Source organism: Sylvia atricapilla, chromosome 27, assembly GCF_009819655.1.
Source record: "Sylvia atricapilla isolate bSylAtr1 chromosome 27, bSylAtr1.pri, whole genome shotgun sequence".
Taxonomy (NCBI): Eukaryota; Metazoa; Chordata; class Aves; order Passeriformes; family Sylviidae; genus Sylvia; species Sylvia atricapilla.
Genome location: NC_089166.1, coordinates 2890200 through 2913081, shown reverse-complemented (window position 1 = coordinate 2913081; position 22882 = coordinate 2890200). Strand labels below are relative to the sequence as shown.

Here is a 22882-nt window from a genome sequence, read left to right as displayed (position 1 = left end):
TACCTTAAGTTGGGGCCTGTTTTGCCTTTTTCTCCAAAATCCTGTCTCCCAGAGGTAAAAAATGGCAGACACTGAATTCATCGGACATGAAACCACTGCAGACCTGCATCATTAAAGGGGACTATAAGCTACAAGAGAGTGCCCAAAGGGGGCCCTGAGGATGGGGAAGGGTCTGGAGGGGCTATATGAGGAGTGGCTGAGGTCACCTGGCCCATTCCGCCCTGTAGAAAATGAGACTGAGCTCAGACTGCTCTGTGGTTTTCAACATCTTCCTAAGGGGCAGTCGAGGGGCAAGAACCAAACTCTTCACTCTCACGACCAGTGACAAGACTTGAGGAAATGGCTGGAGCTGAGCTGAGGGAAGTTTAGTGCAGATATTTTGGCACGACTTCACTGAAGACTAAAAGCTGGGCAGTTGAAAAAGAAATCCGTTTTTGCACCATTACATCAGTCCCATGAAGGCCAAGTTATCAGAGTGTGTAGCAGTACGCAGGAGGCAGGTCACATAAAGTCTTTAAGTCAAAGCAGAAGCAGCAGCCACAGCAGCAGCAGGGGCCTCAGTAGTCTGTGTCCCATGAGCGTTGTATCAGTAGCAGTTCATGCAGTAGCAACAACAGTGGCATCAGTGTTTGTGAGCCCTCTGTGTGTGTGGTCTTTGAGTAGTACGTGTTTATTCTATTTTTGACAAATTAGATATAGACACAAAATTTCTACATCCTTGCTGGGCCAATCCTAAGTTAAGATGGATGTGTGAAGACAAACACAAATTCTTACACAAATTCTACACATATAGCTCTATCTGTTCAACCCGACGTTGCACACCAAAGTTACATTACTTTTATTATGACTAGAATTTAAATGAACTTTGCAAAAGGCAATATCACTGAACTATCAACTAGGTATTGGTCTCTTTCTTACTTACTAACACAAGCACTTATTTTTCAGGCACTTAACAATCCTCTATTTGATTATAGCCAGACATGTCTGTCTACTTCATGTTTTGTGGTTTTATATATTTTTGATTTAGAAGGTTCTAATTAGAAGGTTTAGATTCTGAAGGTTCTAATTCAATTCTCACATCCCTGGACACTCCGGGCCATTCATGGATTTGGCCCAGGGGGTAGTCATACTCCCACAGTTTTGGTTGGATATCAGGAAAAGTTTCTTCACCCAGAGGGTATTTGGTGATTGAGCACTGGAACAGGCTCCCCAGTGAAAGTGGTCTGCGCAGCAAACCTGACAGAGCTCAAGAAGTGTATGGACAACAGCCTCAGGTACTTGCTGGGAGTCTTGGTGTGTCCTGTGCAGGGCCAGGAGTTGGACTTGATGCTCCTTCCGGGTCACTTCCAACTCAGCATCCCTAAGGTCTCTAGGATTCTGTGATTGTGCTGAGAAAGTCTGAGTCCTCTTGGCAGATCCCATTTAATGACAAAAACACTGTGAGGAGGTCCTCCAAAAGCCACCAGATCTCCAAGGACAAACAATTGCATACCCTCTGTCTTTCCCTTGGGGGCTAGCTTTTTTGGAGATTTTTCTCTGGGGCAATTTTGTTCCCATTTGTTGGCAGGGAGATAATGAATGGACATTTATCAGGCCAACACAAATTTTGGTCTGAGCACTGTTAGAGTAGCAACAGGCCCCAACTCTCTCAGAAGCTGCAGCTAAGCTTGCAACAGTGAGTGACCATCATGGACAGATGGAAAAATGCAAGAGAAAATGATATGTCATGTGCCCTCACGTGGCAGTCCATGGGCATGTGGGCAAGAAGCACGGGACTGATGCTCATTTCCTGACAACCTGGACAAAAACAAACCCACAGGAATGACATCGGTGAACACATCTATCCACAGAGGATGCTGCCAGACAACGTTCTGAGCATTCTAAATGCACCCAGCATGGTTTTGGCCCAGGAAGTCCTTGAATCTCTCATCCCAGCACTTAGAGAAATGACCCTTCATGTAGGAAAGCCGGCAGAATTAGCCAGGAAATGAAAAGGCAGAAGTGCTGGAAACCAGGACACACCCCACAGCATTAGCTGGGATGGTTCACACTTGTGACATGAGCTGGCCAAAAAATTATGACTTCCACTGAGGTACCTGTGGACCTGTGGGAGTGCAGGACTGCTATAAAAGGCAGCCCAAGTCTCTGCTCTCTCAGCCACTTCTCTCACCTCCTTCTCTTCAGGAATCAGGTGAGTGGGATGCCTCTTCTCTAGCTGCTGTTTCAAGAGCAGCTGTTTCCTGGCTGGAGGTCTCAGCTGAGAGGGGCTGTCATAGTGCAGGGCTTGGAGGTGCTTTTGGGGGGAGAGGGTAGGGGAGAGAAGGTCCTGTGCAGACAGAGAAAGACAAACTGGGACTTGGCAGAGGTGGCTGCTGGGCTTTGAGCTGGCCAGTGCAATGTGGGCCAGGAGGTGCCTTGGCTGCAGGGTGGTTGGGTGCAGTGCTGCTTCTCACGTGTCCTCACTTTCTGCTTCTCCCTGCCCTCTGTGCCAGGTGCACCTGTGAGCCCCAGCCATGTCCTGCTGCAAGCCCTGTGACCCTTGCTGCCAGCCCTGCGGCCCCTGCCCGCTGGCCAGCAGCTGCAATGAGTGCTGTGTCAGGCAGTGCCAGAGCTCCCACGTCGTCATTGAGCCGCCTGCTGTGCTGGTGACCCTGCCCGGCCCCGTCCTCAGCTCCTTCCCACAGAACACTGCCGTGGGATCCTCCACCTCTGCTGCTGTGGGCAACATCCTCAGCTGCGGCGGAGTGCCCATCAGCTCTGGGAGCTTTGACATCTCCTGCATCACCAACTGCTATGGAGGCAGCAGATGTCGTCCCTGCTAAATGCGCTGGCAACATCTTTGGGCAAGAATCTCCAAGACCTCAGAACATGGCTCTGGCCAGAAGATAGAGCTTCCGGATGTTGTATTTAGAGCTTTGGACCATCGCTTCCTTCTTCTACTCTCCTCTCCTTCTCTGTGCCTCTGTCCCCAGGCCAGTCCAGTGTGGACCTGTTGCCCATCCTTCCTCTGCAGGGCAGTCCAAAGAACACCACATGGCAGCTCCATCTAAGTGACTGCTCCTGGTGCTCTCTGTGGGCCATGTCCTTTTCTTCTTTAAACTTATTAAAATTGTGCTGCATTCAAGCCTTGGCCTCTGAGTCTCTTGTTCTGTGACAAATCCTCCAGTTGGCTCCGGAAAAAGATGGAGACAGCAATGGGTGGGATTCTCTGCACTGGATTTTACTTTGTGCCCTTTTTCCCTTGGAGATGATGAAGAATATCCCTGGCTATATGGCAGCCAAAGGCCATCATGGAGACTTTGGCTCCAAACGCGGGGGGATTGGAAGCAACAACACCTGGGGACAGCCCACAACCTCATCACTTCCTGGCCTTCCTTCATTTCCTGCCCTAGGGCCTGTGGCCAGCACACGCTGCAACAAGCAGATGTGATCCAAACCTCACACAGTCCCTCAGCACTTGGCAGGGCCCAGCTGCTGTCCAGACACACAGGGCTGAGGTGAGTCACAAGTTAGGATTGGTAACACACTCCATCTCTGCAGTGGAGTCTCCATCCTTGTGAACCCAACAGCTCCAAAGGGGTGGAAAGCTTTGTTTCCAGGTTTTCATCTTCCCTGTGCAAATGATTTGTGACTTCACTGCTAGTGCCAACATGTAGCAATGATTCGAGTTGTACTTGAGAGTTTCTGGTTAGTCCTTGGCCTTCAGCCCTAGGCAATACTCCAAATATCGTTCCCTGGGTATCCATGTTCTCCTGGGTACACAAAATGAACAGCTGAATGTGTTGCTGGGCTCCAAATACCAGCTCAGGTGCACAGCATTCTGTGATTCATGTGACCTTCTGCATATGCCGCTCCTGTCTAGATCTGTGGGCAGAGACTCCAGATTTGTCCGTCTAACAGGGGGGTGCTATTTTTCTGTCATTGTCTTCTTTTCCTTTTGTGTGTGTTAATAATCTCACTGCATACCTTAAGTTGGGGCCTGTTTTGCCTTTTTCTCCAAAATCCTGTCTCCCAGAGGTAAAAAATGGCAGACACTGAATTCATCGGACATGAAACCACTACAGACCTGCATCATTAAAGAGGACTATAAGCTACAAGAGAGTGCCCAAAGGGGGCCCTGAGGATGGGGAAGGGTCTGGAGGGGCTATATGAGGAGTGGCTGAGGTCACCTGGCCCATTCCGCCCTGTAGAAAATGAGACTGAGCTCAGACTCCTCTGTGGTTTTCAACATCTTCCTAAGGGGCAGGAGAGGGGCCAGAACCAAACTCTTCACTCTCACGACCAGTGACAAGACTTGAGGAAATGGTTGGAGCTGAGCTGAGGGAAGTTTAGTGCAGATATTTTGGCACGACTTCACTGAAGACTAAAAGCTGGGCAGTTGAAAAAGAAATCCGTTTTTGCACCATTACATCAGTCCCATGAAGGCCAAGTTATCAGAGTGTGTAGCAGTACGCAGAAGGCAGGTCACATAAAGTCTTTAAGTCAAAGCAGAAGCAGCAGCCATAGCAGCAGCAGGGGCCTCAGTAGTCTGTGTCCCATGAGCGTTGTATCAGTAGCAGTTCATGCAGTAGCAACAACAGTGGCATCAGTGTTTGTGAGCCCTCTGTGTGTGTGTTCTTTGAGTAGTACGTGTTTATTCTATTTTTGACCAATTAGATATAGACACAAAATTTCTACATCCTTGCTGGGCCAATCCTAAGTTAAGATGGATGTGTGAAGACAAACACAAATTCTTACACAAATTCTACACATATAGCTCTATCTGTTCAACCCGACGTTGCACACCAAAGTTACATTACTTTTATTATGACTAGAATTTAAATGAACTTTGCAAAAGGCAATATCACTGAACTATCAACTAGGTATTGGTCTCTTTCTTACTTACTAACACAAGCACTTATTTTTCAGGCACTTAACAATCCTCTATTTGTTTATAGCCAGACATGTCTGTCTACTTCATGTTTTGTGGTTTTATATATTTTTGATTTAGAAGGTTCTAATTAGAAGGTTTAGATTCTGAAGGTTCTAATTCAATTCTCACATCCCTGGACACTCCGGGCCATTCATGGATTTGGCCCAGGGGGTAGTCATACTCCCACAGTTTTGGTTGGATATCAGGAAAAGTTTCTTCACCCAGAGGGTATTTGGTGATTGAGCACTGGAACAGGCTCCCCAGTGAAAGTGGTCTGCGCAGCAAACCTGACAGAGCTCAAGAAGTGTATGGACAACAGCCTCAGGTACTTGCTGGGAGTCTTGGTGTGTCCTGTGCAGGGCCAGGCGTTAGACTTGATGCTCCTTCCGGGTCACTTCCAACTCAGCATCCCTAAGGTCTCTAGGATTCTGTGATTGTGCTGAGAAAGTCTGAGTCCTCTTGGCAGATCCCATTTAATGACAAAAACACTGTGAGGAGGTCCTCCAAAAGCCACCAGATCTCCAAGGACAAACAATTGCATACCCTCTGTCTTTCCCTTGGGGGCTAGCTTTTTTGGAGATTTTTCTCTGGGGCAATTTTGTTCCCATTTGTTGGCAGGGAGATAATGAATGGACATTTATCAGGCCAACACAAATTTTGGTCTGAGCACTGTTAGAGTAGCGACAGGCCCCAACTCTCTCAGAAGCTGCAGCTAAGCTTGCAACAGTGAGTGACCATCATGGACAGATGGAAAAATGCAAGAGAAAATGATATGTCATGTGCCCTCACGTGGCAGTCCATGGGCATGTGGGCAAGAAGCACGGGACTGATGCTCATTTCCTGACAACCTGGACAAAAACAAACCCACAGGAATGACATCGGTGAACACATCTATCCACAGAGGATGCTGCCAGACAACGTTCTGAGCATTCTAAATGCACCCAGCATGGTTTTGGCCCAGGAAGTCCTTGAATCTCTCATCCCAGCACTTAGAGAAATGACCCTTCATGTAGGAAAGCCGGCAGAATTAGCCAGGAAATGAAAAGGCAGAAGTGCTGGAAACCAGGACACACCCCACAGCATTAGCTGGGATGGTTCACACTTGTGACATGAGCTGGCCAAAAAATTATGACTTCCACTGAGGTACCTGTGGACCTGTGGGAGTGCAGGACTGCTATAAAAGGCAGCCCAAGTCTCTGCTCTCTCAGCCACTTCTCTCACCTCCTTCTCTTCAGGAATCAGGTGAGTGGGATGCCTCTTCTCTAGCTGCTGTTTCAAGAGCAGCTGTTTCCTGGCTGGAGGTCTCAGCTGAGAGGGGCTGTCATAGTGCAGGGCTTGGAGGTGCTTTTGGGGGGAGAGGGTAGGGGAGAGAAGGTCCTGTGCAGACAGAGAAAGACAAACTGGGACTTGGCAGAGGTGGCTGCTGGGCTTTGAGCTGGCCAGTGCAATGTGGGCCAGGAGGTGCCTTGGCTGCAGGGTGGTTGGGTGCAGTGCTGCTTCTCACGTGTCCTCACTTTCTGCTTCTCCCTGCCCTCTGTGCCAGGTGCACCTGTGAGCCCCAGCCATGTCCTGCTGCAAGCCCTGTGACCCTTGCTGCCAGCCCTGCGGCCCCTGCCCGCTGGCCAGCAGCTGCAATGAGTGCTGTGTCAGGCAGTGCCAGAGCTCCCACGTCGTCATTGAGCCGCCTGCTGTGCTGGTGACCCTGCCCGGCCCCGTCCTCAGCTCCTTCCCACAGAACACTGCCGTGGGATCCTCCACCTCTGCTGCTGTGGGCAACATCCTCAGCTGCGGCGGAGTGCCCATCAGCTCTGGGAGCTTTGACATCTCCTGCATCACCAACTGCTATGGAGGCAGCAGATGTCGTCCCTGCTAAATGTGCGGGCAACATCTTTGGGCAAGAATCTCCAAGACCTCAGAACATGGCTCTGGCCAGGAGATAGAGCTTCCGGATGTTGTATTTAGAGCTTTGGACCATCGCTTCCTTCTTCTACTCTCCTCTCCTTCTCTGTGCCTCTGTCCCCAGGCCAGTCCAGTGTGGACCTGTTGCCCATCCTTCCTCTGCAGGGCAGTCCAAAGAACACCACATGGCAGCTCCATCTAAGTGACTGCTCCTGGTGCTCTCTGTGGGCCATGTCCTTTTCTTCTTTAAACTTATTAAAATTGTGCTGCATTCAAGCCTTGGCCTCTGAGTCTCTTGTTCTGTGACAAATCCTCCAGTCTGCTCCGGGAAAAGATGGAGACAGCAATGGGTGGGATTCTCTGCACTGTATTTTACTTTGTGCCCTTTTTCCCTTGGAGATGATGAAGAATATCCCTGGCTATATGGCAGCCAAAGGCCATCATGGAGACTTTGGCTCCAAACACGGGGGGATTGGAAGCAACAACACCTGGGGACAGCCCACAACCTCATCACTTCCTGGCCTTCCTTCATTTCCTGCCCTAGGGCCTGTGGCCAGCGCACGCTGCAACAAGCAGATGTGATCCAAACCTCACACAGTCCCTCAGCATTTGGCAGGGCCCAGTGCTGCCCAGACACACAGGGCTGAGGTGAGTCACAAGTTAGGATTGGTAACACACTCCATCTCTGCAGTGGAGTCTCCATCCTTGTGAACCCAACAGCTCCAAAGGGGTGGAAAGCTTTGTTTCCAGGTTTTCATCTTCCCTGTGCAAATGATTTGTGACTTCACTGCTAGTGCCAACATGTAGCAATGTTTCCAGTTGTACTTGAGAGTTTCTGGTTAGTCCTTGGCCTTCAGCCCTAGGCAATACTCCAAATATCGTTCCCTGGGTATCCATGTTCTCCTGGGTACACAAAATGAACGGCTGAATGTGTTGCTGGGCTCCAAATACCAGCTCAGGTGCACAGCATTCTGTGATTCATGTGACCTTCTGCATATGCTGCTCCTGTCTAGATCTGTGGGCAGAGACACCAGATTTGTCTGTCTAACAGGGGGGTGCTATTTTTCTGTCATTGTCTTCTTTTCCTTTCGTGTGTGTTAATAACCTCACTGCATACCTTAAGTTGGGGCCTGTTTTGCCTTTTTCTCCAAAATCCTTTCTCCCAGAGGTAAAAAATGGCAGACACTGAATTCATCGGACATGAAACCACTACAGACCTGCACCATTAAAGAGGACTATAAGCAACTAGAGAGGGCCCAAAGGGGGCCCTGAGGATGGGGAAGGGTCTGGAGGGGCTATATGAGGAGTGGCTGAGGTCACCTGGCCTATTCCGCCCTGTAGAAAATGAGACTGAGCTCAGACTCCTCTGTGGTTTTCAACATCTTCCTAAGGGGCAGTCGAGGGGCAAGAACCAAACTCTTCACTCTCACGACCAGTGACAAGACTTGAGGAAATGGCTGGAGCTGAGCTGAGGGAAGTTTAGTGCAGATATTTTGGCATGACTTCACTGAAGACTAAAAGCTGGGCAGTTGAAAAAGAAATCCATTTTTGCACCATTACCTCAGTCCCATGAAGGCCGAGTTATCAGAGTGTGTAGCAGTACGCAGAAGGCAGGTCACATAAAGTCTTTAAGTCAAAGCAGAAGCAGCAGCCACAGCAGCAGCCGGGGCCTCAGTAGTCTGTGTCCCATGAGCGTTGTATCAGTAGCAGTTCATGCAGTAGCAACAACAGTGGCATCAGTGTTTGTGAGCCCTCTGTGTGTGTGTTCTTTGAGTAGTACGTGTTTATTCTATTTTTGACCAATTAGATATAGACACAAAATTTCCACATCCTTGCTGGGCCAATCCTAAGTTAAGATGGATGTGTGAAGACAAACACAAATTCTTACACAAATTCTACACATATAGCTCTATCTGTTCAACCCGACGTTGCACACCAAAGTTACATTTCTTTTATTATGACTAGAATTTAAACGAACTTTGCAAAAGGCAATATCACTGAACTATCAACTAGGTATTGGTCTCTTTCTTACTCACTAACACAAGCACTTATTTTTCAGGCACTTAACAATCCTCTATTTGATTATAGCCAGACATGTCTGTCTACTTCATGTTTTGTGGTTTTATATATTTTTGATTTAGAAGGTTCTAATTAGAAGGTTTAGATTCTGAAGGTTCTAATTCAATTCTCACATCCCTGGACACTCCGGGCCATTCATGGATTTGGCCCAGGGGGTAGTCATACTCCCACAGTTTTGGTTGGATATCAGGAAAAGTTTCTTCACCCAGAGGGTATTTGGTGGTTGAGCACTGGAACAGGCTCCCCAGTGAAAGTGGTCTGCGCAGCAAAACTGACAGCTCAAGAAGTGTATGGACAACAGCCTCAGGTACTTGCTGGGAGTCTTGGTGTGTCCTGTGCAGGGCCAGGAGTTGGACTTGATGCTCCTTCCGGGTCACTTCCAACTCAGCATCCCTAAGGTCTCTAGGATTCTGTGATTGTGCTGAGAAAGTCTGAGTCCTCTTGGCAGATCCCATTTAATGACAAAAACACTGTGAGGAGGTCCTCCAAAAGCCACCAGATCTCCAAGGACAAACAATTGCATACCCTCTGTCTTTCCCTTGGGGGCTAGCTTTTTTGGAGATTTTTCTCTGGGGCAATTTTGTTCCCATTTGTTGGCAGGGAGATAATGAATGGACATTTATCAGGCCAACACAAATTTTGGTCTGAGCACTGTTAGAGTAGCGACAGGCCCCAACTCTCTCAGAAGCTGCAGCTAAGCTTGCAACAGTGAGTGACCATCATGGACAGATGGAAAAATGCAAGAGAAAATGATATGTCATGTGCCCTCACGTGGCAGTCCATGGGCATGTGGGCAAGAAGCACGGGACTGATGCTCATTTCCTGACAACCTGGACAAAAACAAACCCACAGGAATGACACCGGTGAACACATCTATCCACAGAGGATGCTGCCAGACAACGTTCTGAGCATTCTAAATGCACCCAGCATGGTTTTGGCCCAGGAAGTCCTTGAATCTCTCATCCCAGCACTTAGAGAAATGACCCTTCATGTAGGAAAGCCGGCAGAATTAGCCAGGAAATGAAAAGGCAGAAGTGCTGGAAACCAGGACACACCCCACAGCATTAGCTGGGATGGTTCACACTTGTGACATGAGCTGGCCAAAAAATTATGACTTCCACTGAGGTACCTGTGGACCTGTGGGAGTGCAGGACTGCTATAAAAGGCAGCTCAAGTCTCTGCTCTCTCAGCCACTTCTCTCACCTCCTTCTCTTCAGCAATCAGGTGAGTGGGATGCCTCTTCTCTAGCTGCTGTTTCAAGAGCAGCTGTTTCCTGGCTGGAGGTCTCAGCTGAGAGGGGCTGTCATAGTGCAGGGCTTGGAGGCGCTTTTGGGGGGAGAGGGTAGGGGAGAGAAGGTTTTGTGCAGACAGAGAAAGACAAACTGGGACTTGGCAGAGGTGGCTGCTGGGCTTTGAGCTGGGCAGTGCAATGTGGGCCAGGAGGTGCCTTGGCTGCAGGGTGATTGGGTGCAGTGCTGCTTCTCACGTGTCCTCACGTTCTGCTTCTCCCTGCCCTCTGTGCCAGGTGAACCTGTGAGCCCAAGCCATGTCCTGCTGCAAGCCCTGTGACCCTTGCTGCCAGCCCTGCGGCCCCTGCCCGCTGGCCAGCAGCTGCAATGAGTGCTGTGTCAGGCAGTGCCAGAGCTCCCACGTCGTCATTGAGCCGCCTGCTGTGCTGGTGACCCTGCCCGGCCCCGTCCTCAGCTCCTTCCCACAGAACACTGCCGTGGGATCCTCCACCTCTGCTGCTGTGGGCAACATCCTCAGCTGCGGCGGAGTGCCCATCAGCTCTGGGGGCTTTGACATCTCCTGCATCACCAACTGCTATGGAGGCAGCAGATGTCGTCCCTGCTAAATGCGCTGGCAACATCTGTGGGCAAGAATCCCCAAGACCTCAGAACATGGCTCTGGCCAGGAGATAGAGCTTCCGGATGTTGTATTTAGAGCTTTGGACCATCGCTTCCTTCTTCTACTCTCCTCTCCTTCTCTGTGCCTCTGTCCCCAGGCCAGTCCAGTGTGGACCTGTTGCCCATCCTTCCTCTGCAGGGCAGTCCAAAGAACACCACATGGGAGCTCCATCTAAGTGACTGCTCCTGGTGCTCTCTGTGGGCCATGTCCTTTTCTTCTTTAAACTTATTAAAATTGTGCTGCATTCAAGCCTTGGCCTCTGAGTCTCTTGTTCTGTGACAAATCCTCCAGTTGGCTCCGGAAAAAGATGGAGACAGCAATGGGTGGGATTCTCTGCACTGGATTTTACTTTGTGCCCTTTTTCCCTTGGAGATGATGAAGAATATCCCTGGCTATATGGCAGCCAAAGGCCATCATGGAGACTTTGGCTCCAAACACGGGGGGATTGGAAGCAACAACACCTGGGGACAGCCCACAACCTCATCACTTCCTGGCCTTCCTTCATTTCCTGCCCTAGGGCCTGTGGCCAGCGCACGCTGCAACAAGCAGATGTGATCCAAACCTCACACAGTCCCTCAGCATTTGGCAGGGCCCAGTGCTGCCCAGACACACAGGGCTGAGGTGAGTCACAAGTTAGGATTGGTAACACACTCCATCTCTGCAGTGGAGTCTCCATCCTTGTGAACCCAACAGCTCCAAAGGGGTGGAAAGCTTTGTTTCCAGGTTTTCATCTTCCCTGTGCAAATGATTTGTGACTTCACTGCTAGTGCCAACATGTAGCAATGTTTCCAGTTGTACTTGAGAGTTTCTGGTTAGTCCTTGGCCTTCAGCCCTAGGCAATACTCCAAATATCGTTCCCTGGGTATCCATGTTCTCCTGGGTACACAAAATGAACAGCTGAATGTGTTGCTGGGCTCCAAATACCAGCTCAGGTGCACAGCATTCTGTGATTCATGTGACCTTCTGCATATGCCGCTCCTGTCTAGATCTGTGGGCAGAGACACCAGATTTGTCCGTCTAACAGGGGGGTGCTATTTTTCTGTCATTGTCTTCTTTTCCTTTTGTGTGTGTTAATAAACTCACTGCATACCTTAAGTTGGGGCCTGTTTTGCCTTTTTCTCCAAAATCCTGTCTCCCAGAGGTAAAAAATGGCAGACACTGAATTCATCGGACATGAAACCACTGCAGACCTGCATCATTAAAGGGGACTATAAGCTACAAGAGAGTGCCCAAAGGGGACCCTGAGGATGGGGAAGGGTCTGGAGGGGCTATATGAGGAGTGGCTGAGGTCACCTGGCCCATTCCGCCCTGTAGAAAATGAGACTGAGCTCAGACTCCTTTGTGGTTTTCAACATCTTCCTAAGGGGCAGGAGAGGGGCAAGAACCAAACTCTTCACTCTCACGACCAGTGACAAGACTTGAGGACATGGTTGGAGCTGAGCTGAGGGAAGTTTAGTGCAGATATTTTGGCACGACTTCACTGAAGACTAAAAGCTGGGCAGTTGAAAAAGAAATCCGTTTTTGCACCATTACATCAGTCCCATGAAAGCCAAGTTATCAGAGTGTGTAGCAGTACGCAGAAGGCTGGTCACATAAAGTCTTTAAGTCAAAGCAGAAGCAGCAGCCACAGCAGCAGCAGGGGCCTCAGTAGTCTGTGTCCCATGAGCGTTGTATCAGTAGCAGTTCATGCAGTAGCAACAACAGTGGCATCAGTGTTTGTGAGCCCTCTGTGTGTGTGTTCTTTGAGTAGTACGTGTTTATTCTATTTTTGACCAATTAGATATAGACACAAAATTTCTACATCCTTGCTGGGCCAATCCTAAGTTAAGATGGATGTGTGAAGACAAACACAAATTCTTACACAAATTCTACACATATAGCTCTATCTGTTCAACCCGAGGTTGCACAGCAAAGTTACATTTCTTTTATTATGACTAGAATTTAAACGAACTTTGCAAAAGGCAACATCACTGAACTATCAACTAGGTATTGGTCTCTTTCTTACTTACTAACACAAGCACTTATTTTTCAGGCACTTAACAATCCTCTATTTGATTATAGCCAGACATGTCTGTCTACTTCATGTTTTGTGGTTTTATATATTTTTGATTTAGAAGGTTCTAATTAGAAGGTTTAGATTCTGAAGGTTCTAATTCAATTCTCACATCCCTGGACACTCCGGGCCATTCATGGATTTGGCCCAGGGGGTAGTCATACTCCCACAGTTTTGGTTGGATATCAGGAAAAGATTCTTCACCCAGAGGGTATTTGGTGATTGAGCACTGGAACAGGCTCCCCAGTGAAAGTGGTCTGCGCAGCAAACCTGACAGCTCAAGAAGTGTATGGACAACAGCCTCAGGTACTTGCTGGGAGTCTTGGTGTGTCCTGTGCAGGGCCAGGAGTTGGACTTGATGCTCCTTCCGGGTCACTTCCAACTCAGCATCCCTAAGGTCTCTAGGATTCTGTGATTGTGCTGAGAAAGTCTGAGTCCTCTTGGCAGATCCCATTTAATGACAAAAACACTGTGAGGAGGTCCTCCAAAAGCCACCAGATCTCCAAGGACAAACAATTGCATACCCTCTGTCTTTCACTTGGGGGCTAGCTTTTTTGGAGATTTTTCTCTGGGGCAATTTTGTTCCCGTTTGTTGGCAGGGAGATAATGAATGGACATTTATCAGGCCAACACAAATTTTGGTCTGAGCACTGTTAGAGTAGCGACAGGCCCCAACTCTCTCAGAAGCTGCAGCTAAGCTTGCAACAGTGAGTGACCATCATGGACAGATGGAAAAATGCAAGAGAAAATGATATGTCATGTGCCCTCACGTGGCAGTCCATGGGCATGTGGGCAAGAAGCACGGGACTGATGCTCATTTCCTGACAACCTGGACAAAAACAAACCCACAGGAATGACATCGGTGAACACATCTATCCACAGAGGATGCTGCCAGACAACGTTCTGAGCATTCTAAATGCACCCAGCATGGTTTTGGCCCAGGAAGTCCTTGAATCTCTCATCCCAGCACTTAGAGAAATGACCCTTCATGTAGGAAAGCCGGCAGAATTAGCCAGGAAATGAAAAGGCAGAAGTGCTGGAAACCAGGACACACCCCACAGCATTAGCTGGGATGGTTCACACTTGTGACATGAGCTGGCCAAAAAATTATGACTTCCACTGAGGTACCTGTGGACCTGTGGGAGTGCAGGACTGCTATAAAAGGCAGCTCAAGTCTCTGCTCTCTCAGCCACTTCTCTCACCTCCTTCTCTTCAGCAATCAGGTGAGTGGGATGCCTCTTCTCTAGCTGCTGTTTCAAGAGCAGCTGTTTCCTGGCTGGAGGTCTCAGCTGAGAGGGGCTGTCATAGTGCAGGGCTTGGAGGCGCTTTTGGGGGGAGAGGGTAGGGGAGAGAAGGTTTTGTGCAGACAGAGAAAGACAAACTGGGACTTGGCAGAGGTGGCTGCTGGGCTTTGAGCTGGCCAGTGCAATGTGGGCCAGGAGGTGCCTTGGCTGCAGGGTGGTTGGGTGCAGTGCTGCTTCTCACGTGTCCTCACTTTCTGCTTCTCCCTGCCCTCTGTGCCAGGTGCACCTGTGAGCCCCAGCCATGTCCTGCTGCAAGCCCTGTGACCCTTGCTGCCAGCCCTGCGGCCCCTGCCCGCTGGCCAGCAGCTGCAATGAGTGCTGTGTCAGGCAGTGCCAGAGCTCCCACGTCGTCATTGAGCCGCCTGCTGTGCTGGTGACCCTGCCCGGCCCCGTCCTCAGCTCCTTCCCACAGAACACTGCCGTGGGATCCTCCACCTCTGCTGCTGTGGGCAACATCCTCAGCTGCGGCGGAGTGCCCATCAGCTCTGGGGGCTTTGACATCTCCTGCATCACCAACTGCTATGGAGGCAGCAGATGTCGTCCCTGCTAAATGCGCTGGCAACATCTTTGGGCAAGAATCTCCAAGACCTCAGAACATGGCTCTGGCCAGGAGATAGAGCTTCCGGATGTTGTATTTAGAGCTTTGGACCATCGCTTCCTTCTTCTACTCTCCTCTCCTTCTCTGTGCCTCTGTCCCCAGGCCAGTCCAGTGTGGACCTGTCGCCCATCCTTCCTCTACAGGGCAGTCCAAAGAACACCACATGGGAGCTCCATCTAAGTGACTGCTCCTGGTGCTCTCTGTGGGCCATGTCCTTTTCTTCTTTAAACTTATTAAAATTGTGCTGCATACAAGCCTTGGCCTCTGAGTCTCTTGTTCTGTGACAAATCCTCCAGTCTGCTCCGGGAAAAGATGGAGACAGCAATGGGTGGGATTCTCTGCATTGGAATTTACTTTGTGCCCTTTTTCCCTTGGAGCTGATGAAGAATATCCCTGGCTATATGGCAGCCAAAGGCCATCATGGAGACTTTGGCTCCAAACGCGGGGGGATTGGAAGCAACAACACCTGGGGACAGCCCACAACCTCATCACTTCCTGGTCTTCCTTCATTTCTTGCCCTAGGGCCTGTGGCCAGCGCACGCTGCAACAAGCAGATGTGATCCAAACCTCACACAGTCCCTCAGCACTTGGCAGGGCCCAGCTGCTGTCCAGACACACAGGGCTGAGGTGAGTCACAAGTTAGGATTGGTAACACACTCCATCTCTGCAGTGGAGTCTCCATCCTTGTGAACCCAACAGCTCCAAAGGGGTGGAAAGCTTTGTTTCCAGGTTTTCATCTTCCCTGTGCAAATGATTTGTGACTTCACTGCTAGTGCCAACATGTAGCAATGTTTCCAGTTGTACTTGAGAGTTTCTGGTTAGTCCTTGGCCTTCAGCCCTAGGCGATACTCCAAATATCGTTCCCTGGGTATCCATGTTCTCCTGGGTACACAAAATGAACGGCTGAATGTGTTGCTGGGCTCCAAATACCAGCTCAGGTGCACAGCATTCTGTGATTCATGTGACCTTCTGCATATGCCGCTCCTGTCTAGATCTGTGGGCAGAGACACCAGATTTGTCCGTCTAACAGGGGGGTGCTATTTTTCTGTCATTGTCTTCTTTTCCTTTTGTGTGTGTTAATAAACTCACTGCATACCTTAAGTTGGGGCCTGTTTTGCCTTTTTCTCCAAAATCCTGTCTCCCAGAGGTAAAAAATGGCAGACACTGAATTCATCGGACATGGAACCACTACACACCTGCACCATTAAAGAGGACTATAAGCTACTACCAAGGTGTGCCCAAAGGGGGTCCTGAGGATGGGGAAGGGCCTGGAGGGGCTATATGAAGAGTGGCTGAGGTCACCTGGCACATTCTGCCCTGTAGAAAATGAGACTGAGCTCAGACTCCTTTGTGCTTTTCAACATCTTCCTAAGGGGCAGGAGAGGGGCCAGAACCAAACTCTTCACTCTCACGACCAGTGACAAGACTTGAGGACATGGTTGGAGCTGAGCTGAGGGAAGTTTAGTGCAGATATTTTGGCATGACTTCATTGAAGCCTAAAAGCTGAGCAGTTGAAAAAGAAATTCGTTTTTGCACCATTACATCAGTCCCATGAAGGCCAAGTTATCAGACTGTGTAGCAGTACGCAGAAGGCTGGTCACATAAAGTCTTTAAGTCAAAGCAGAAGCAGCAGCCACAGCAGCAGCAGGGGCCTCAGTAGTCTGTGTCCCATGAGCGTTGTATCAGTAGCAGTTCATGCAGTAGCAACAACACTGGCATCAGTGTTTGTGAGCCCTCTGTGTGTGTGTTCTTTGAGTAGTACGTGTTCAGTTTATTTTTGACCAATTAGATACAGACACAAAATTTCTACATCCTTGCTGGGCCAATCCTAAGTTAAGATGGATGTGTGAAGACAAACACAAATTCTTACACAAATTCTACACATATAGCTCTATCTGTTCTACCCAAGATTGCACAGCAAAGTTACATTTCTTTTATTATGACTAGAATTTAAACGAACTTTGCAAAAGGCAATATCACTGAACTATCAACTAGGTATTGGTCTCTTTCTTACTTACTAACACAAGCACTTATTTTTCAGGCACTTAACAATCCTCTATTTGTTTATAGCCAGACATGTCTGTCTACTTCATGTTTTGTGGTTTTATATATTTTTGATTTAGAAGGTTCTAATTAGAAGGTTTAGATTCTGAAGGTTCTAATTCAATTCTCACATCCCTGGACACTCCGGGCCATTCATGGATTTGGCCCAGGGGGTAGTCATACTCCCACAGTTTTGGTTGGATATCAGGAAAAGATTCTTCACCCAGAGGGTATTTGGCGATTGAGCACTGGAACAGGCTCCCCAGTGAAAGTGGTCTGCGCAGCAAAACTGACAGCTCAAGAAGTGTATGGACAACAGCCTCAGGTACTTGCTGGGAGTCTTGGTGTGTCCTGTGCAGGGCCAGGAGTTGGACTTGATGCTCCTTCCGGGTCACTTCCAACTCAGCATCCCTAAGGTCTCTAGGATTCTGTGATTGTGCTGAGAAAGTCTGAGTCCTCTTGGCAGATCCCATTTAATGACAAAAACACTGTGAGGAGGTCCTCCAAAAGCCACCAGATCTCCAAGGACAAACAATTGCATACCCTCTGTCTTTCCCTTGGGGGCTAGCTTTTTTGGAGATTTTTCTCTGGGGCAATTTTGTTCCCGTTTGTTGGCAGGGAGATAATGAATGGACATTTATCAGGCCAACACAAATTTTGGTCTGAGCACTGTTAGAGTAGCGACAGGCCCCAACTCTCTCAGAAGCTGCAGCTAAGCTTGCAACAGTGAGTGACCATCATGGACAGATGGAAAAATGCAAGAGAAAATGATATGTCATGTGCCCTCACGTGGCAGTCCATGGGCATGTGGGCAAGAAGCACGGGACTGATGCTCATTTCCTGACAACCTGGACAAAAACAAACCCACAGGAATGACATCGGTGAACACATCTATCCACAGAGGATGCTGCCAGACAACGTTCTGAGCATTCTAAATGCACCCAGCATGGTTTTGGCCCAGGAAGTCCTTGAATCTCTCATCCCAGCACTTAGAGAAATGACCCTTCATGTAGGAAAGCCGGCAGAATTAGCCAGGAAATGAAAAGGCAGAAGTGCTGGAAACCAGGACACACCCCACAGCATTAGCTGGGATGGTTCACACTTGTGACATGAGCTGGCCAAAAAATTATGACTTCCACTGAGGTACCTGTGGACCTGTGGGAGTGCAGGACTGCTATAAAAGGCAGCTCAAGTCTCTGCTCTCTCAGCCACTTCTCTCACCTCCTTCTCTTCAGCAATCAGGTGAGTGGGATGCCTCTTCTCTAGCTGCTGTTTCAAGAGCAGCTGTTTCCTGGCTGGAGGTCTCAGCTGAGAGGGGCTGTCATAGTGCAGGGCTTGGAGGCGCTTTTGGGGGGAGAGGGTAGGGGAGAGAAGGTTTTGTGCAGACAGAGAAAGACAAACTGGGACTTGGCAGAGGTGGCTGCTGGGCTTTGAGCTGGCCAGTGCAATGTGGGCCAGGAGGTGCCTTGGCTGCAGGGTGGTTGGGTGCAGTGCTGCTTCTCACGTGTCCTCACTTTCTGCTTCTCCCTGCCCTCTGTGCCAGGTGCACCTGTGAGCCCCAGCCATGTCCTGCTGCAAGCCCTGTGACCCTTGCTGCCAGCCCTGCGGCCCCTGCCCGCTGGCCAACAGCTGCAATGAGTGCTGTGTCAGGCAGTGCCAGAGCTCCCACGTCGTCATTGAGCCGCCTGCTGTGCTGGTGACCCTGCCCGGCCCCGTCCTCAGCTCCTTCCCACAGAACACTGCCGTGGGATCCTCCACCTCTGCTGCTGTGGGCAACATCCTCAGCTGCGGCGGAGTGCCCATCAGCTCTGGGGGCTTTGACATCTCCTGCATCACCAACTGCTATGGAGGCAGCAGATGTCGTCCCTGCTAAATGCGCTGGCAATATCTTGGGCAAGAATCTCCAAGACCTCAGAACATGGCTCTGGCCAGGAGATAGAGCTTCCGGATGTTGTATTTAGAGCTTTGGACCATCGCTTCCTTCTTCTACTCTCCTCTCCTTCTCTGTGCCTCTGTCCCCAGGCCAGTCCAGTGTGGACCTGTCGCCCATCCTTCCTCTACAGGGCAGTCCAAAGAACACCACATGGGAGCTCCATCTAAGTGACTGCTCCTGGTGCTCTCTGTGGGCCATGTCCTTTTCTTCTTTAAACTTATTAAAATTGTGCTGCATTCAAGCCTTGGCCTCTGAGTCTCTTGTTCTGTGACAAATCCTCCAGTCTGCTCCGGGAAAAGATGGAGACAGCAATGGGTGGGATTCTCTGCACTGTATTTTACTTTGTGCCCTTTTTCCCTTGGAGATGATGAAGAATATCCCTGGCTATATGGCAGCCAAAGGCCATCATGGAGACTTTGGCTCCAAACGCGGGGAATTGGAAGCAACAACACCTGGGGACAGCCCACAACCTCATCACTTCCTGGCCTTCCTTCATTTCCTGCCCTAGGGCCTGTGGCCAGCGCACGCTGCAACAAGCAGATGTGATCCAAACCTCACACAGTCCCTCAGCACTTGGCAGGGCCCAGCTGCTGTCCAGACACACAGGGCTGAGGTGAGTCACAAGTTAGGATTGGTAACACACTCCATCTCTGCAGTGGAGTCTCCATCCTTGTGAACCCAACAGCTCCAAAGGGGTGGAAAGCTTTGTTTCCAGGTTTTCATCTTCCCTGTGCAAATGATTTGTGACTTCACTGCTAGTGCCAACATGTAGCAATGTTTCCAGTTGTACTTGAGAGTTTCTGGTTAGTCCTTGGCCTTCAGCCCTAGGCAATACTCCAAATATCGTTCCCTGGGTATCCATGTTCTCCTGGGTACACAAAATGAACGGCTGAATGTGTTGCTGGGCTCCAAATACCAGCTCAGGTGCACAGCATTCTGTGATTCATGTGACCTTCTGCATATGCCGCTCCTGTCTAGATCTGTGGGCAGAGACACCAGATTTGTCCGTCTAACAGGGGGGTGCTATTTTTCTGTCATTGTCTTCTTTTCCTTTTGTGTGTGTTAATAAACTCACTGCATACCTTAAGTTGGGGCCTGTTTTGCCTTTTTCTCCAAAATCCTGTCTCCCAGAGGTAAAAAATGGCAGACACTGAATTCATCGGACATGGAACCACTACACACCTGCACCATTAAAGAGGACTATAAGCTACTACCAAGGTGTGCCCAAAGGGGGTCCTGAGGATGGGGAAGGGCCTGGAGGGGCTATATGAGGAGTGGCTGAGGTCACCTGGCACATTCTGCCCTGTAGAAAATGAGACTGAGCTCAGACTCCTTTGTGCTTTTCAACATCTTCCTAAGGGGCAGGAGAGGGGCCAGAACCAAACTCTTCACTCTCACGACCAGTGACAAGACTTGAGGACATGGTTGGAGCTGAGCTGAGGGAAGTTTAGTGCAGATATTTTGGCATGACTTCATTGAAGCCTAAAAGCTGAGCAGTTGAAAAAGAAATCCGTTTTTGCACCATTACATCAGTCCCATGAAGGCCAAGTTATCAGAGTGTGTAGCAGTACGCAGAAGGCAGGTCACATAAAGTCTTTAAGTCAAAGCAGAAGCAGCAGCCACAGCAGCAGCAGGGGCCTCAGTAGTCTGTGTCCCATGAGCGTTGTATCAGTAGCAGTTCATGCAGTAGCAACAACAGTGGCATCAGTGTTTGTGAGCCCTCTGTGTGTGTGTTCTTTGAGTAGTACGTGTTCATTCTATTTTTGACCAATTAGATACAGACACAAAATTTCTACATCCTTGCTGGGCCAATCCTAAGTTAAGATGGATGTGTGAAGACAAACACAAATTCTTACACAAATTCTACACATATAGCTCTATCTGTTCTACCCAAGATTGCACAGCAAAGTTACATTTCTTTTATTATGACTAGAATTTAAACGAACTTTGCAAAAGGCAATATCACTGAACTATCAACTAGGTATTGGTCTCTTTCTTACTTACTAACACAAGCACTTATTTTTCAGGCACTTAACAATCCTCTATTTGTTTATAGCCAGACATGTCTGTCTACTTCATGTTTTGTGGTTTTATATATTTTTGATTTAGAAGGTTCTAATTAGAAGGTTTAGATTCTGAAGGTTCTAATTCAATTCTCACATCCCTGGACACTCCGGGCCATTCATGGATTTGGCCCAGGGGGTAGTCATACTCCCACAGTTTTGGTTGGATATCAGGAAAAGATTCTTCACCCAGAGGGTATTTGGTGATTGAGCACTGGAACAGGCTCCCCAGTGAAAGTGGTCTGCGCAGCAAACCTGACAGCTCAAGAAGTGTATGGACAACAGCCTCAGGTACTTGCTGGGAGTCTTGGTGTGTCCTGTGCAGGGCCAGGAGTTGGACTTGATGCTCCTTCCGGGTCACTTCCAACTCAGCATCCCTAAGGTCTCTAGGATTCTGTGATTGTGCTGAGAAAGTCTGAGTCCTCTTGGCAGATCCCATTTAATGACAAAAACACTGTGAGGAGGTCCTCCAAAAGCCACCAGATCTCCAAGGACAAACAATTGCATACCCTCTGTCTTTCCCTTGGGGGCTAGCTTTTTTGGAGATTTTTCTCTGGGGCAATTTTGTTCCCGTTTGTTGGCAGGGAGATAATGAATGGACATTTATCAGGCCAACACAAATTTTGGTCTGAGCACTGTTAGAGTAGCGACAGGCCCCAACTCTCTCAGAAGCTGCAGCTAAGCTTGCAACAGTGAGTGACCATCATGGACAGATGGAAAAATGCAAGAGAAAATGATATGTCATGTGCCCTCACGTGGCAGTCCATGGGCATGTGGGCAAGAAGCACGGGACTGATGCTCATTTCCTGACAACCTGGACAAAAACAAACCCACAGGAATGACATCGGTGAACACATCTATCCACAGAGGATGCTGCCAGACAACGTTCTGAGCATTCTAAATGCACCCAGCATGGTTTTGGCCCAGGAAGTCCTTGAATCTCTCATCCCAGCACTTAGAGAAATGACCCTTCATGTAGGAAAGCCGGCAGAATTAGCCAGGAAATGAAAAGGCAGAAGTGCTGGAAACCAGGACACACCCCACAGCATTAGCTGGGATGGTTCACACTTGTGACATGAGCTGGCCAAAAAATTATGACTTCCACTGAGGTACCTGTGGACCTGTGGGAGTGCAGGACTGCTATAAAAGGCAGCTCAAGTCTCTGCTCTCTCAGCCACTTCTCTCACCTCCTTCTCTTCAGCAATCAGGTGAGTGGGATGCCTCTTCTCTAGCTGCTGTTTCAAGAGCAGCTGTTTCCTGGCTGGAGGTCTCAGCTGAGAGGGGCTGTCATAGTGCAGGGCTTGGAGGCGCTTTTGGGGGGAGAGGGTAGGGGAGAGAAGGTTTTGTGCAGACAGAGAAAGACAAACTGGGACTTGGCAGAGGTGGCTGCTGGGCTTTGAGCTGGCCAGTGCAATGTGGGCCAGGAGGTGCCTTGGCTGCAGGGTGGTTGGGTGCAGTGCTGCTTCTCACGTGTCCTCACTTTCTGCTTCTCCCTGCCCTCTGTGCCAGGTGCACCTGTGAGCCCCAGCCATGTCCTGCTGCAAGCCCTGTGACCCTTGCTGCCAGCCCTGCGGCCCCTGCCCGCTGGCCAGCAGCTGCAATGAGTGCTGTGTCAGGCAGTGCCAGAGCTCCCACGTCGTCATTGAGCCGCCTGCTGTGCTGGTGACCCTGCCCGGCCCCGTCCTCAGCTCCTTCCCACAGAACACTGCCGTGGGATCCTCCACCTCTGCTGCTGTGGGCAACATCCTCAGCTGCGGCGGAGTGCCCATCAGCTCTGGGGGCTTTGACATCTCCTGCATCACCAACTGCTATGGAGGCAGCAGATGTCGTCCCTGCTAAATGCGCTGGCAATATCTTTGGGCAAGAATCTCCAAGACCTCAGAACATGGCTCTGGCCAGGAGATAGAGCTTCCGGATGTTGTATTTAGAGCTTTGGACCATCGCTTCCTTCTTCTACTCTCCTCTCCTTCTCTGTGCCTCTGTCCCCAGGCCAGTCCAGTGTGGACCTGTCGCCCATCCTTCCTCTACAGGGCAGTCCAAAGAACACCACATGGGAGCTCCATCTAAGTGACTGCTCCTGGTGCTCTCTG

The 22882-nt window shown here is 49.5% G+C and overlaps 6 pseudogenes; all 6 read left to right on the top strand.

Moving 5' to 3' along the window:
* Nucleotides 1–2058: 2058 nt before the first annotated feature.
* LOC136372144 (feather keratin Cos2-2-like) lies at nt 2059–2822 on the top strand (annotated as a pseudogene).
* A 3199-nt stretch (nt 2823–6021) lies between these two features.
* LOC136372090 (feather keratin Cos2-2-like) lies at nt 6022–6785 on the top strand (annotated as a pseudogene).
* A 3196-nt stretch (nt 6786–9981) lies between these two features.
* On the top strand, nt 9982–10745 carry LOC136372367 (feather keratin Cos2-2-like; annotated as a pseudogene).
* Nucleotides 10746–13941: 3196 nt separating this feature from the next.
* On the top strand, nt 13942–14705 carry LOC136372369 (feather keratin Cos2-2-like; annotated as a pseudogene).
* A 3200-nt stretch (nt 14706–17905) lies between these two features.
* Nucleotides 17906–18669, top strand: LOC136372397 (feather keratin Cos2-2-like; annotated as a pseudogene).
* Nucleotides 18670–21867: 3198 nt separating this feature from the next.
* LOC136372370 (feather keratin Cos2-2-like) lies at nt 21868–22631 on the top strand (annotated as a pseudogene).
* Nucleotides 22632–22882: the final 251 nt, after the last annotated feature.